This window comes from Lycorma delicatula, chromosome 10 (assembly GCF_047948215.1).
Source record: "Lycorma delicatula isolate Av1 chromosome 10, ASM4794821v1, whole genome shotgun sequence".
In the NCBI taxonomy this organism is placed as follows: domain Eukaryota; kingdom Metazoa; phylum Arthropoda; class Insecta; order Hemiptera; family Fulgoridae; genus Lycorma; species Lycorma delicatula.
Window position 1 is genome coordinate 110023099 of NC_134464.1, and position 17646 is coordinate 110040744.

Sequence of the window (17646 nt, forward strand, 5' to 3'; positions counted from 1 at the left end):
ATTTTGTAAAAATGTTTATTAGTTTTAAAATTTAAAATTTATGTAAAGAATTACTTAAAACAAAAGAATATTCTTTACAGTAAAACTTTTGGAATCATGTACGTATATACACCGAATATATTATAGCTAGGAGGATGAGGTGACTACAGCCTAACATGCAGCAGCTTAGAAACATATATATCTGAGAAGGGAGGAGTGTAAAATAAATTAAGTATATTTATTATCTATCTAATAAAACAGGCGTTATGATTAAAAAACACACTTAAGATCTTCAGTATTAAAGTTGACGATAGTAGAAATGAAGTTTTCACGCATGATGACAGATCTTATTGTTTTCCAAACCGGAGATGTAGTACCTTCCCCGAGTAGAAGACATATCGACTCTAATGTCACTTTCACTATTGCTGGCGGGTTCGCCATCGAACGAACCTCTACCAGATGTTGTTTCTTTATTGACTTGACAGCTGTCAATAATATGTACAAAACCAAAATTTAATTTAAAAAAATTATTAATTTAAATTTATTGAGAATGCTCAATGTAAAGGCAGGCTCTTTCAATTCTTTTAATGAGTAGATATTTCAAAAAATTAAAATTAAATTATTATGCAAATACCACAAAATAAAGAAATCCAGTTATGTTTAACTATGACTGAATTAAAAAAGTTTAGTCTTAAATTATATGAAGGGTAACAACCTGCCTGTATAAAACATATTTTAATTTATACTGATATACAAAAAATTAAATAAAATTTTTAAATTGCTGCCTACAAATGGTTTAGATATATCAGAATATATATATATATATATATATATAAATTAAAAGTGAAATATATAATGAGGTATTAGGCACGTACATCTAACAACAAGTTAAAAAACATACGTCAACTTGTTGTACAGGATCATACTTGTTGTACGTCAACTTGTTATAAGAGTAAACGGATAAAACTGAAGGTTGAATGCACAGAGGAATGAAGAAAGTATTGTCTAATATAAAGAAAAGGCTACTACTGGAGGACTGTCTATTAACTTGCAACAACAAAAAATAGTGTCACTGAAAATCTACAGAAGTTTAATCCTGGAAGCAGCAACTGCTGATATTTTGAGATATAATGCATTTCAAACAGCGAAGTCAAAAAACTGACACTGGTTATTTCTACTAATATAAGTATTAGCACTTCAGTAAATGTTCATATTTTTTTTGTTAATTTTTGTCTTGACTGAACCAACTACTATTGATATCTGTGTTCTTATGAATGTATTAATATTTTGAAAATGTTACCATAACAGCTGCTCATTATACAAATTAATTTCCATTTCTGTACATTTCACTGTTTTTTTTTAACTTTTAGTTATGAAAATATAAAATTAATATTTAAAAGCCAATGAAGATGCATTTATATTACATGAATTTAGAAACATACATATTGAAATAATTCAGATTTCTAGTATTAGTGAAGTTGAGGATGGTAACTCAAATTATGGATTAGCTATAACATCTGCAAGAATTTCAGGTTATTTACTAAATAACAATAAGAATCTATGGGCTCACTTTTTAAATTTCCTTGTTACAACTACTCAGTTTAATTCTAAAAACAAATTTTTGATTTGCCATATTTTTATCGCTTATCTTTGTACTTTCTCAAATTTAACAGAACTGATATTAAAATTTATAGCTATTATTAAAGGATAATACATAAATTATTAATAAATGATATGTAGACTATCTACACAGAACTTTGCCACCGCTGCTTCTAGAATTAAGGTAAAAACATTTAGGTGGATCAAAGATGAAAGAAAAAAAAAACTGTCTGAAAACATGATATAACTAAGAGAAAGTCCTTGTTCAGATCTCAAAATCCAGTGAGGAAGTAAAGGTACAATCATTTATAGCTCCAAGTATAAATGTTTAGAAACCTAATTAAAATTAAGATAAACTACTACTGTGAGAATCTAGAGATGAAGGAATGTTTTTAGGGGTTTTGAATTATTTCTCTTCAGTCCTTTTTGACTGTTACATATTAATTGACTGTTACATATCAGGAAGGTATGTAATATGCTATAACTGTGGCATTAAGATTGATAAGCAGTATAAGGTCATGGGAAGAGAACAAAATTCCTCATTACTGATGCACTTCACGTAAACTTACCTTTTAAAAGCCGAAATCTATATATGATAAAATTTAAAAGTTCACACTCAATCTAAGCCTGCCTTAACACCTATGTGGCTTAATTAAATGGATTTAACAGTAAAAATATACAAAGAACAATAATTATAGCAACTGATCAAGTTATAAAATTAATTACATTTAAATCACCTAGTACAGAATAACATGATAAGACATACTCTCATATCTTACATTAATTCTTCATGAAAGTACTTTCGTGGAATCCCACATCCTGTCATGATTAAAATAATTTTATGGCATAGTAAAAATTTAAAAATAAAAATACTAAATAATGAGAATTGCATATTAATTTATATGAGTGCTGTTATCTGTTGCAGTTTTTATAGGACTGTCTTCCTCAAACACTGTCTGATGGTATATCAAATTGAAATTTTGTTTGTATTTATATATGTAATTTTCATTGTAAAGTTTAGGATTGAACTTTTTTAACTTTTCTCCAAAATAACAACTTTAACAAAAGTCAGATTGAGCCTCCATGAGGTGCGCCTGGATATATCCGAAACAAATAGGAGAAATTTGTCCTGTGAACTGAATCTAAACAAATTTCATACCTTCATTTATCATCAAGACATACCTCACTAGATCACATCTAGAGTTGTAACTCAGCATCAAGTCCTACCACAGGTGACCTTTTGACAGTCAACCGTGAATATATATTTCAGGAATACACCACTGGCTGAATCAAGCAACACTAGAATTTCGAGAAGGCAGCACTTGGATACAGTAGGCTGCTACTTAAAAGATAACATGCAATGAGAGACATTGGAAAGCCCTAACCTAACATCCCACACGTGAACAAGAACAATAAAAAAATCCAAAATCAAATCAAAGCAAATCACCTACTCTCCACAAACAAGGTAAACTCACTCATGCAGACTGGTAAACTAAAAATAATAACCGACCTAATGGACCAACACAAAATTTTTTCTTCCACCTCAATGAACAATCTAAGACTGACAGAGTCCTGATAATCAAAAGAATTGGAAGAACCTGCATAACAAAAAGTACCAGAAAGACAGGCAGTGGTGGAGCGGGCTTAACTAAGTCATGTTTAAGAGGTAGAATTCATCACTGATACCATGTGTAAAAGAATACTATGATTCTTTGAACACATCATGAGGATGCCAGATTCAAGACTTCTGAAACAACACTCAAAAATACCAACACAGAATGCAAATGGATTAGAGAAATAAGAGAGGATCTGAAGGAAATTGGCCTTAAAGCAGAAGATACCAAAGACAACATAAATTTAAACAAAAAAATCAAGACACAAACACTCGCATCACAATTATAAGAAAGAAACTGACAACATGAACATTTTCAACATCAGAAAGGGCACAGATATTACAACATATGAAAAAGTACTGGGAGGACCATAAGGCCCAAGCAGTCCAATCAAACAGACTTGGATAATGGACTGGCTAAAAAAATCCATGCCGTCATAAAAGATGAGGAAAAAGAAGTAATATTTTTCTATTATAATTAATTTTTATGTAACCTTTATTAATTTCTAATATTTCTAAATTTGAGTTAATTTCAGAAATAGAATGTTTATGGTTTATTAGATGGTTTGCCATATTAGATAAGCCTAATTTAATACTTTTGTAATTTCTAAAATATTCAAGAAATTTAGTTTTAAAGGATCTATTTGTTTTTTATATATAAATATCATCATAATCATTACATTTCATTTTATAAATTCCACACAGATTGTATAATTTATTATTATTTGGTTATTAGGTTTCTATGCTAGTTTAAATACAGGATCATTGAAAAAGGTTGCAACAAAAAAAAACATATGTAATTGAAATAAAGTATTAATTGGAACTGCAAAATAATCGGGATATCATCCAAGTGTTTTTAGATGTGGCCGACCGTTTTTAGATGTGGCGATGCACACAAGAGCACAACTAACAACACCTCTGTGCCACTGTTGGTCAGTGCAATGGGGACAGTTCAGCAGTAAGCACAATGTGTTTTATGGTTAGCGTTTTGTGAGTATAAGTTAGTTATAACTGTTCAATGGACTTTTCAGTATGTTTATGGCAATGATTCCCCTCAAACATCAAACAAACATCATTAGACAATGGTACGAGCGGTTAAAGGAATCTGGCAATGTGGAATGAAAGTCCCCTGGACAGCACAAAACAAGTGATGAAGCAGTTGAGCATAGACAATCTACAACTGTACATTTCCCCACAAGTTGACCAAACTGATCAAGAAAGTAATGCTGCTGTAATGTTTCAACAAGATAGTGCGCCCCCACACTTTAGCCTAGGTGTTTGATGCACTCCCAGTGAATAACCTAATTGTTGGAATTGATCAGGGCTGGTCCTTTGCTTTTGCCTCCAAGAAGCCCATAATTTATATCCCTAGACTTTTTTCTATGGGGATAAGTAAAAACATTGTCTAGAGTGAAAAAATCAGGGATGTACAACATTTAAGACAACAGATCACAACTCTTATTGCCACAGTTACAGCTGCGATGAACCAGCAGAGCTGGGCAGAAGTCGATTATTATGAGTAACCAAAGGAGCTCATATTGAAACATTTTAAGGTATGTATAAAAACTTTTTGACTTGGTGAATTTTTAAAAAATACTAGTTTTATTATTTCTAGTAGTTTCTGAGATAGATGATATTTTTAAACTGCTGCAACCTTTTCAATAACCCTGTATTTAAGTTTTAATAATGCTATCAGTGATGTTATTAGTGTATAAATACTTCTGTATATTTCATCTTTTGTATCATATATTGGTTGTAGATAGTTATTTCGTTTTTTTATAAAAATTATTAAAGTAGTATCATGTCCATTTTCAACCACAATATGTTTTATGATATTTATTTCCTTATTTAACTTTTATATATATATTTGATTGCCTAATTAATCATATTCGTATAAATGTTAATTTTATAAGAACTAGGATAATTTGATTTTTGATGAATATTATTAGAAGTAGGTTTCCTATATACTGATTGTTTCAGTTTGGTTATCCTTGTTTATTTCAATACTAACATCTAAATAATTTAACATTCTATTATTTATCTATTTCAAATGTGAATTTTGAACTCTTATTATCTAAATTTAATTTGTTTAATATTATTAGATGTTCACTGTTTATTACAGGGTTATATGTTATGAGAATATCATCAACATACCATGCCCATATTATAACTAAATGTGTACGAGTGAAGTCATGTACTACTAATTTACTCTCAAAATTATGTAAATATATTTCTGACATAATTGCTGATAGTGGACATCCCATAGGTAAGGTATTTCTTTGTATATAATATTTTTTATTAAATTCAATAACTATATTATTAAAAAAATTTAAATAAAAAAAATATGAATTATTATTATTACTTATGTTATAACGAGCCCTTCTAGTGTCTTTACTTACATTTAAGCTACCTAATTTATTCATTAATTTGTAACCATTTTGAACATAAAAAATAACCTTTTTTTTAAACACCCAAATAAAGGAAGATCAAGAATATTGAACCAACCAAAAAATTGTTATTTCTATAACAAAAAGTAACCTTAGGATGTTATAGTCTGAAAGTATATATACATTCCTGCCTTGATGAAACCAGTTAAAAAAAATTATGAGTAGATAATATTCTGAATTGTCTAAGTCCTTTTTTTTATTAAACTTAAAAAAGAATGAGCCTATCATGTCAGCAGATTAACTATACCCCAGCCACTTGTTCCATTCATTCATGCAATTGTCAAGAATTTTTCAACTTTTATGATTCAGAATTTTAAATAGATGAGAATATAAATCTTAATAAGAAAAACTTATCTTTATCTTAGATGCAGAAACGGATTAGTGCTATTGAATGGTGTTTAGTTGAATGCATTAGATTATGCAAATTATTAGACTAACAGCACCAATGTACTCTGGATTATATAAGTTCTTTCATCTGTGGAATGAGCATTATGGATGATGACACTATCGTCATTCTGGTCTAGATCCAAATATCTACCTAGCAGCCTTGTAATAGCAAAACTGTACAGTAACCATGATGACTAATTGTTTTGCATCAGGAAAATAGCAAGCTTACACATGGAGACACATAGTACAATCTCTTTTCTTCCAATATAACTGAATACTGCATGTTCTAAAATCACTTGTCCCAAAGTAAATTCTGAATTACAGTAATTGAGTTATGTACCACATTTTATATAGTTTAACTAAAGCACACAAATACTGAATTGAAATCATATGAAAGAATATTTGGCAATGAAAATATGGGAAATATAGGTTATTCCAGATAATAAGTAATCAAGACAATTACTTTATTCCTGATTTAAAAATCCATCTCTTCAAAATGCAAAGGTCAATTTAAAAAATAATGGGTCGTAGGTTGACACATTACTATTCGAATAAAACATCACTAAATGTTAAAACAACAAAACAGATGGAGAACAATAATAATTATATCAGAATAGATCTATAAGCAGACATGTTTCAATGGTTGTTTTGGATATACATATAACACTTACTGCATTATAATAAACTACAGAAAATGGTTAAAATGGGAATAAGTATTTGATAAAATATATTGTATTAAAATATAGCAATACCTTGCTGAGCTTCAATAACAGCTGGCTCAACTTTATCAAGATCAGCCATAACATCTTCTCTTTTTTGTGCAATCTGTATGGTTTGCTTTTCTATTTCAGGCTGTATTTCTTGACTTTGAACTTTTTTCTTTTCAGCTTCTTGCTGATCTTGAAGCATCTGACGTAATTTTGCATTAGCAGCTTCATTTTTAGCTTGTAATTCCTAAATTAAAAATAAACAAAATTATTTTTTAATATAAAAATAATACAAAAATTTAACAGATAAGAATTAAAAATAAATAAATAGAATTCACAGTAATTCATAAACATAAATCGTAAAATAAAACTGACAGCAGGTGAATGAAAATTTTTAAATAAACTCCTTTCCTCATAGCTCATCAATAACTTGGAATATTTTTCATTGTTATTCTGCATTCTATATATAAAATATCAATGATATATTTAAAAATAAAGTAAGATTACTACGAGGAAATGAGGGTACAAGGAAAATTAAGGTATAACTAATGCCAAAAAATATAACAGATACCTATCACAAATTACCATCTTTTTATATTGCTTTAAATTAATGAAACAAGTAAATAACATTTACTTACATAACTACATATAAATGGTACAGTCCATTTATAAAAAATGAAGAAGCAAAGCACTTTTCTTTGGTGGTAGATCCTTTGTTTTTGTTGGTTTTCTCTTGTTGAGGGAGGAAGTACAGTTGAATACAATACTAAGTAATAAAATTAAATCTAAAATGAAAACAATTACCTTCTACAGAAAATACAATTACCTGAGATTTTACGGCTAATGATTTTTGCATTTCTTCAACCTGTTCAACAGTCTCTGCAATTTTACCAAGACCAACATTGAGATGCAACTGCTGTTCCTCCATTTCAGAACATTTTTCACGATGCAATTTTACAAAATGATTTATAAAGTCCAAATAATGACTGAAAACAAAAGTAAAATTTTATTTTTTAATCTGTAAACACAAAAATATATGATACCAAACTTAACCTTGAAAGCCAAAAAAATTTATAATAAATGAATAAATATTACCACAGTAGTTTGTCAAAGAACACTGGTATCATAAACTGAAATAATACAATTTTTAAACAAGACACCAAAATAATTTGCATTTCTTTTGAGAGGCTATGCTTTACGTATGATAAAGAAACTTCACAAAAATTCATATGAAGTAGGATTTTTATTATTATTTTCTTTTATGATATCCACATAGATCACTTAGTGAATTATCCAAGTCTCTTCGATGGGACTGTTTGGGCCTTGCAGTTCTTCCAGTACTTTTTCATATGTCCCTATCTTTGTGCTCTTTCTGGTGTTGAAAATGTTCACATTATGAGTTTCTTTCTTGTGAGTGTGAAGCGAGTGTTTTTGTCCTTGATTTTTTCATTTAATTTTATCTTGTCTTATCTTTGTCTGGTAGTAAGTCATTACCAAGATAAAAGTCCGTGATCTTTTTGTCTTCAGATCCTCTCTTATTTCTCTGAACTATCTGGATCCTGTCTTGGTGTTTTTTGACACAAGATTGTACTGTAACAGCTGTTTCAGAAGTCTTGAATCTTACATCCTAATGATACTTCCAAAGAATCCTAGTCTCATCTTACACACAATATCTGTGATAGATTTTAACTCTTTGTACACGACTTTGTTGGTCACAATCCATCATTGCTCGTTTTTCTGGTACTTTTTATTGATGCAAGTTCTTCCAATTCTTCTTTTGATTTTCTGGAGTCTGTTTGTTTTTGATTGTTCATTCAGGTGGAAGGATGTTTTTGTGCATAAGTAGCATTTAAAATTATAATTAAATTAAAAAAATATTTTATTGCAGGAATCATTATTAAATTACAATTCATATTAAGACTATGCTTAAGATCATAAGTCCTTATTTACATCATAAAAAATGATATGATTTTTATTTATTCAATTCTATACAAAATAAAATTTTGCTGATTTAAACAGATCATTAAAAAATGCATGCATATAATAATTTATAGTCATTTTAGACAAAATCATTTTTTTTAATTTGGTAATTTAATTTCTAATAAGTAAATTGCTAATTAAAAAAAATAACTTTTTTCAACTCTAACTATAGCTTTCTTCTAATAATAATTTTGTAAAACTGGTGGCTCCTGCGTATTATAAACTACTCATTTACAAATTTTATCATATCCATTATGAGACACGTAGTACAAATATATTTGAAAGATTTTTTTACTTAATGATTTTAATATACATCAGCAAGATTGTTCAAACTGCATTCAACTAAATACCATTCAATAGATATTTGTAAATGACAATGGTCTTAGGATAAGTTGAATTGGAACAGTGGAAAATACAAAAATACAATTGCAGAAGTTTAGTATGTATAGTGGTACAGAATAGTAGGGTATTGACAGTTGGATGGAAAGAGTAAGTGTAACAACAGAAGAGCCTAAGGAGATAAATCTTTAAACATTTGTGCGTTACAACACACGCAATTCAAACATGTTAATATACAAAAAAACTCCTATAATGTATACGAACACTAATGTATCACAGACAAAATAACCTATGATGTGAAAGTACTTTCAAAAGCAAAATTAAAAGTACTTTCAGCAAAATTCAAGCTGGTGAAAAAAAAATTCTGCAAATTTCACACAATGAGTATATGTGAAGAGGGAACAAAATAATAAATTTGAAAATAAGATAGAAACTAAAAATGAACATGTTGAGAAAGAGACAGAATTTTACAAAAATTTACTGTAGTGATACAGTCATTAAAATATTGGAGAGTTTTTTATTTTATTTTCACTTTAGAACATGTCCTGAAATTCTTTCTTTGTGAGACACCTGTATTACCTAATATTTCTAATATTATATTATCTAATTTAAATTATATTATCTAATATTTCTATTTCTGTTAAAATACATATATAAACATAGAAAACAATAAAAATATAACTGGTTTTAGAGTACCAGGTATAAAAAAAATCTGTATAATCGTCAAACCATGTTTTTCAATAAATATATTTATCATGAAAAATTTATTTACAAGTTTAAAAAAAACACTGAGCATTTACTAAAATCATTAATTAAAATAGAATAATAATTTACCGTGGTGTGATAGCCATTGTACGTCCACCCCATTTAGCAAGACGAGCATTAGCTTTATGTAATGTCTGATGAACATAAACGCAAGCATTGATAACAGCATCACGATGAGTCGGTGTTGAAGGTAAACCAGCATAAGCAGCTGGAAAGAAATCGGGAGCTTTCTAATTTGGAGGACCATCGAGATCCAATTTGTTTGTAAATTCACTTCCCACCTGTAAATATTATAAAAATTAATACAAATTAATAAACTAAATTCAATAAGGCTAAATAGAAGACTAATCGTTTGAAATGTAGATACAATTGAAAAATATATCTGTTGCATCACTGTATTTATCAATACATTACTAATATTTAATTTTTTAAAAAACATATTTGATTAATCGTACACTTAAAAGATTAAAAATAAACACACCTGGTACAAAGCACCATCAGACCAATCGCCAAACCAATTAAGTACGCATCTGTTAAACAGTGCTGAAGATGGATTCATAGTGAACACGACATGTAAATTTTTCATAACTTGGCCGGTAAACCATTTATACAATTCTTCATTTGAATCCAACATTAAACCTTCACGTTGAGCACCTTCTTTGCACTGTGTCATCAAAGTAGTATACTCATCACCTTTAAAACTAAATAATTATTAAATAAATTTCTTATTTCACACACAAGCATGGCATTCCAGAAAACACAAATTTAAGTAAATAATTTAATAAGTATAAAAAAACCAGTATTAATGCACCTTATGCTGTTGAGAGAGCTTCTTAGCCTGTGCCACAACCTCCATTATATGCAGTAAGTACAGCAAATCTGGTAAATCTATGCATTTGTTTATTCATCAAACAAAACCTAAATATTTATAACAATATTGTATATATTACAAAGACAAACATTATTCTATAATATGAATAGAAGAAATTAATAAACAGGTAACTAGTAGTAAGGTACATGGATCTTCCAAATATTACAGCATGGGTCCACAACATAACATATAACAGTTTATGTAATATGAGTTATATGACAATATTTGACTCACATTATTTCTTCAAGATACTTATTAAAAAAGAAGAATAAAATATTTGTTTAAATGATCCTAACAATAAAAAAGGTATTAAAAAAATATTTTAAGCAAAAGAAATTTACCTTCAAATAATCCAGGTACTTCACCATTAGCAAGTAATGTATTCATTCTTTCAAGGAAGCCAGATTCAAGAACGTTAGATTCATCCAATATAAAAGCTATTTTCTCATTTTTACAGCCGGATCTTCTTAAAACTGAACATAAATCTTCATCAAAGTCTTCTCCAGTATATTTATTATGTACCTAATATAAAAATAAAATAAAAATTATATAATTGATACTGACAAATATTACAATGGAGATAAAGTTAAAATATAAAATTAAAATGTTTTGTTAACAAAAGACAATTAACAAATTAAGAAGTAAATAATAAAAAATAGACTTAATTTTATTGAACACATTATTATTATTATTATTGTTACCATTGATTTGTATAAGACGTTTAATGAATTTACTTAACCAGAAAAAATTAAAAAAGAAATTCTTATATTAATAATAAATTGTTGATAAGTGTAGAACATGTTTTGGAAGTACCTCAACAAATTTTTCTTTTCTGTTTAGACTCTGGATCCACCATAAGGTATTACTTCAGAGGATGATATGTATGAATGTAAATGAAGTGTAGCCTTGTACAGTCTCAGGTCGACCATTCTTGTTATGTGTGATTATGTGATTAACTGAAACCCAACCACCAAAGAACACCATCTCGATTCCCCCCTGAGGGGAGCAGAGATCCCGCCTCATAGCGTGTCCGGTCACTACACCACCCCCTCTGTTCCTAGCCAGTAGTGGCTTTAACGGAGGACCAAAGAACACCACTATCCACGATGTAGTAGTATTCAAATCTGTATTAAAGTAACTGCCTTCACTAGGATTTGAACCTTAGAACTTTCGACTTTCAAATCAGCTGATTTGTTCCTTGCATCAACAGTTCTTTCATAGAAAAGAACTATTAAGTCTATGAGTCAATAAAATAAGGTATTTAAAAAAATAGAATAGCCACATTACTTTATCAAAAGTTCACGTACAACTATGTTAAACTATTGGCATTTATTAAACAGTGTAACCAGATCTTTTATCATGGTCATAGATTTTACAGTCTTCCCCTTAGTCTGCCTGTAAATTCAACATTCAAATTAAGATTTATTTTTAAATCTACAAATATAATACTCATCTAACAGTTCTAATTTATTAATAATATTACAATTTCTTTCCCTCTACACTCATTATATATGGAAAATTTACAGACAAAAAAATTCTGAAACATTGTGTAAGCCGTAATGAATAACATATATACCATTAATAAAAAAAATTCATCTGTTACTAGAAAAAAAAACTTACCCTAATTTGAAATACAGATAATCCATTCATAGATGCAACAAATCTTGACAATGTTGTTTTACCAGCACCAGATACTCCAATAAGCAACAAATGCCCCTGAGGCTGTCGGAAGATACGATCAATACGCAAAACATGATCAAGCACCTCATCAAATAGAACTAATGGTACATCAAGTTCTTCATCATAAAATACCTATATTAACCATAAATCATTACCTATATTCATCATAAATTATTATTAATCAAAATTATCTCTCTCTAAAATTAAAAGTTTAAGAATAGATGAAGGGATATCAGTTTCGCAAATGGTTTAAATAATATAAGCAAAGAAAATAAAATCATTTAAATTTAATAAAATTTTGGTATGAGGGTTTCTTATAAATTAACCTCCAGTTAAGTAATAAAAAAAAAAAAAAAAATGAAAATGAATTTACTATAAGTTAGGTACACACTTATGTGTGTACACTTTATATCCAAATTCAAGCACTTTTATCATGACACCAGCTTGTATATTTCTTTTTAAAAGAATGGTGCTGCCAAAGTACTCATCCGTTCAAGAGTTCATCACTGTGTTGAGTAGCCAGCCAATTCTTCAATTTTGTAAAAAGATATAAATCAGATGGTGTCAAATCACGATTGTAAGGGGGATGGTCAAAAATTTGCCACTTAAACTTGTTAGTACATCCTTAGTGCTAGTGGCGGTATGAAGTTATGCAATGTCATGGAAAAAAATGAACCCCTTTGTTAGCTTCTCTAGTTGTTTATTCTGTACCACTCTAAAGCTTTATCAGCATTTCATAATAATTATTTGTGGTTATTGTTATATCCACCATTATATTATTCTAACAAAATCACTTTACAATCAAAAAACAGTAGCCAATCACTTTTTTGGTTTGAATTTTTTGGGCTTGTTCAATGTGTGTGCATGTTTGGATGGCTCTTTAAGCCTCAATATTAATGATCCAAATCCATGTCTTGTCCCAAGAACCAATTCTATCTCTTTATTCTGGTATTGTTAAAATATAAATGCCACCTTTTTTTTTTTGTGGACATCTGTAAGTTGTTCTGATACCCATTGTGCACAGTACTTACAAAAACCCAATCGCCCTTTAATAATTCCAAGAAAGGGTAGATGATGAAATATGAGGAAAATTATCACAATGTTCAATATTTATGAAGTGACATTTATCACATATGCTGTTTAATTTTTTTAACAATTCATAAATCAATGGAATGTACAGCATTCTTTCACAGAACCATCACTCATTACTATCAACTATACACAGCCAATGGTGGATCTTGGTTGCAAATGTTCTTCTGCTTGCAAAAAGATGAATCACACCAAGTTCCTTGCAACTGAAGGGAAATTTAATAATGGCCTCCATATTTCACATGTATTACTCGAGCGGTACAAAACGGAATGGTGACTGACTGTGTTTAACAATAAGCATAGGTGATTGATGTCTACTGTACATGCACTATGTTGCTATGAAAAGGATGTCCAAAGGCTAATCTATTAACAGTCTAAGTAAATAAACTACATTAATTCTGAATTTTATACAACTTGTTATTGGAGGAGGGAGAGATTGTAATTTAAATGTATCAACCTATTAAAAATAACAGGAGGAATCAATCCATAACTGATACAGATTTCAGTTTTCAATCCTAAAAAGAACAGTGACAAAATCAATGTGAACTCTAAAACCATAATATAAACAAAATACGCACATTAAGTCTTAAACAATAAATTTTTCACCTGCCATAAATTAATACAGGTCATGTCTTAAAAAATAACTATATTTTTTTGTTTAAAAAAAATGTAAAAAATTTTTAAAATACACATACCTTTAGTCTTGCTTTAACATAGTCTCTTAGTTCATTGCGATCCACTGGAACATAATCTTTTGATAACCAATTGCTATATAATATAGGTCTAGATAAAGCGGATTGTTTATCTACAGTAAGGAAATATTTCATTGCAACCAAATCAATGTTTTCATTTGTCCATCTTCTTTCAGATTCCTCAACCAACCTGTCTTGAAATAATCTAAGAGCTTCATGGGCCCACAAACGAACCAAACCTTCTACTGTAAGTGTTTCTAATGGCCTAAAAAAAAAGAAATAATTATACTAACAGTTATAAATATATAAAATTGTACATATAAATACATAACTCATCATAATTGCTGCCAAAATGAACTGACTAAGCAAAAATTCTATGAGATATATTAAAATGTTATAGTTAATCTTTAGTTATAGAATGTCACTTAATTTTATTTTTATAAAATATATAAAGGTTGAAGAGAATTGATGGTATTAATTAATTTACAAAGTAACATTATTACTCATTATTTGCTAGCCAAACGCTACTGCAGGAATAACAAAAAAACACAGATTTTAAACAAAAATAAATACCATCTCTGTTTCATTAGTAATGGGAAAATAAATATACAAAAATACTCTAGTATATAATAAAACAACACACAATCAACAGGTTGTTGTGCATATCTAAGAATAATAAAAGAACTTGTCACAGTATTTGCCTAGATCAGGCAATGGAAACTGTGATAAAATTTTGGTTAGAGTACTTGTCACAAAATACACAATTTAATTATAAAAAATAATGTAGAAGTAGTTAAGCACATACTAATATCAAAAATAATAAATTCATTAAATAATAGTTATGCAATCACTATGTAATAATTATAAAATTAAATTAAATATATAATGAAATAATTACAAAATAATAACAATTTGTATACAGAATTGTAAGGGTACATATTACTTATGCATTTAAAATAGTTGGCAATGAACTGCATTATACTTTCACAGTTGCAAGATGTATTATACTTGCAAGATGAAATAATATTTAAAATTTTAAACAATTTTTTTTTTAATTTACAAAAATATTTTTTGTTACCACATACCACTGGAATGGGATGGGCTTATATTTTTTATAGCAGTTTACAGGGCTATTGAAGCAGAAAATTTGGATCTAAAATAACTCCCATTAACTTCTTTTCAGAAGCAAGATATAGCAAAAAAAAATACAATGTTTTTTTGGAGAGGGGGTGAATATTAAATAAATGTTTTTGGTAATTTGTGATCTTTATTTTAATTTTATTTATTTTCTAATGTGTATGTTGTAAATCTGTTCAACTAGTGAACAATGTAAACCAACCACGGCCCAATGAAACGAGTATGTATAACATAAATGTGGTGTAGAGTCTTGTACAAACTCAGGCTGATAATTTCTGAGACATGTGGTTAATTGATCCCCAACCACCAAGTACATCGGTATCCACTGTCTAGTGTTCAAATCCATATAAAAGCAACTACTTTTTACAACGATTTGAACCTCAGAACCTTCAATTTCCAAAAATCAGTTGTTAAACAACTGATTTGGGATAATGATATAACCACTAATCCAGCCCAGTGGGACTGAGATCTTGATAAATAAAAAGTTCTTTTTAAAAAAAAAAAAAATACGACTTAAAAAAAATAGCCAAGGTAGCATAATTGTAACTACACAAGTGAAGCAAATATCCAACTATTTAGGTGGATTACCATAAATAATGTACAACACAAATGATAATGTAATAAACTATGAAAGATTTACCAAAAAAAATACAACCAAAGGTATTTATTTTATGCAGTTTTTATGAAAAATCATAACATTATATCAAGCATAGTATTATGTAATTTTTATGCTCCAAAAGAAGTATTTTTATACGATTACACACAAACCATAATTTTTTCTAGAAATTATTAAAAAAAAATTATTTAAGAAATACAAATTAATAAGTTACCTAATAGCCTCACAGATGCCGCGTACCCAACGTGTCATTTCTCTTGGAGAATATACATAATGCGGTTGCATATCTTGTGTAAATCTTTCTTGTGATGCAAGATAAAATTCAACCATAGCATTAGTTAATGGTTCAGCATAACCTCGTAATGGTGGCATTAATCTCAACATAGCTCTACTGAAGGTACCATAAATCTAGAAAACACATATATAAAAAGAAATCAGCAACAAATCGCGTAAGTTTCCCCAAAAAAATTATAATGAAATATATATATATATGCAAACTATGCTACTATAAAATACCTGTAATGATTACTTAAATATCTATATAAAATATTATTCATAAAATAAAATATGTAACATTTTAATAATCTTATTAATACATTAATAATGTAATATGTTTAAAATATGCCAAAACATTTTTGGCCAACTTTTGTAGATCACTTGATACACCCCTAACCCCCAAACCACTTCCTTCACCTCTTGTATCATTACAAAAAATAAAAATAAATATATTATTTATTTTAAGGATAGGGTTGATTATTTATTTGAAAACTAATTTGGGTAACTGTGAATGTTTAGACTAGTATTCAAAATGTACTGCAGTAAGCTTTTCATCAAATTTTTCTCAAGATATGACCCCCTCCCCAACCATCTGGAATTTCTTCACCCACTTAAGATAGTATCAAATTTTTATTTCATATATAAAGGCACCGTGCCAGATCCAGTTTTTTGGGGGATCTTCTGGTGTTGAGATAAAAATCAATTTCGGGAACAATACACATATATACATGCATTCCATATATGTGGGATTTTTCAAAAAAAAAATTTTAAAGTCCTCATTTTGATACCTAGAGCTCAAAATATGAATACCTGAAAAGGGTTTTCTTTTCTTTTCTTTTTTTTGACCAAAAGCAATACATTTTCTCTTGTAATACAATATGTGTTTGAAATGTGTTAAGGTGTATTTTTATACACCTGTACAAACACAATTATATATTGTGAGTTTGAATTCTGTGGGCTACAATTAATGGTTCTGCAAATGTTGGTGGTAATCCTGCAATGTATGCATGCAGTTTGCTTCCATGAACCAGTCAGGCTGGTGATATTGACAAATCAAGATAAGTCTGCCTCTATGTTGTTCACTGTTGTGTTCGACACCTTAAATGATTGACACCATGTCTTACTGAGTGTGCTCAGAATGGTGGTAACTTTAGAATATTGTATATTTCTTGTTGAATACATCTTCTTGAGCATACTGAGTATACATAGACAGTGAAAGACCAGTTTTCTGTTAGTTTACCAGGCACACCAGTTCTCTCCCCATCGACATAGTGTAACAGGGCTACTAAAAAAATTTAAGGAGACAGAATCTGTAATGGATTGTAAGTAAAGCGGTAGACCATCAATACTTGATGAAGAAAAACTTCAAGACATATAAGCTGCTACTTAAAATTGGGACTAAGTTGTTGCTGCTGCAACTTAGTCCCAACAAGTCCATGTGAATGAGCTGGCCTGACAGAAAAACATTGG

The 17646-nt window shown here is 29.0% G+C and overlaps 1 pseudogene; it reads right to left on the reverse strand.

Annotated features, from left to right (window-relative positions):
- LOC142330942 (dynein heavy chain, cytoplasmic-like) overlaps nt 1–17646 on the reverse strand; it is an 88330-nt pseudogene that overhangs the window by 58848 nt on the left and 11836 nt on the right.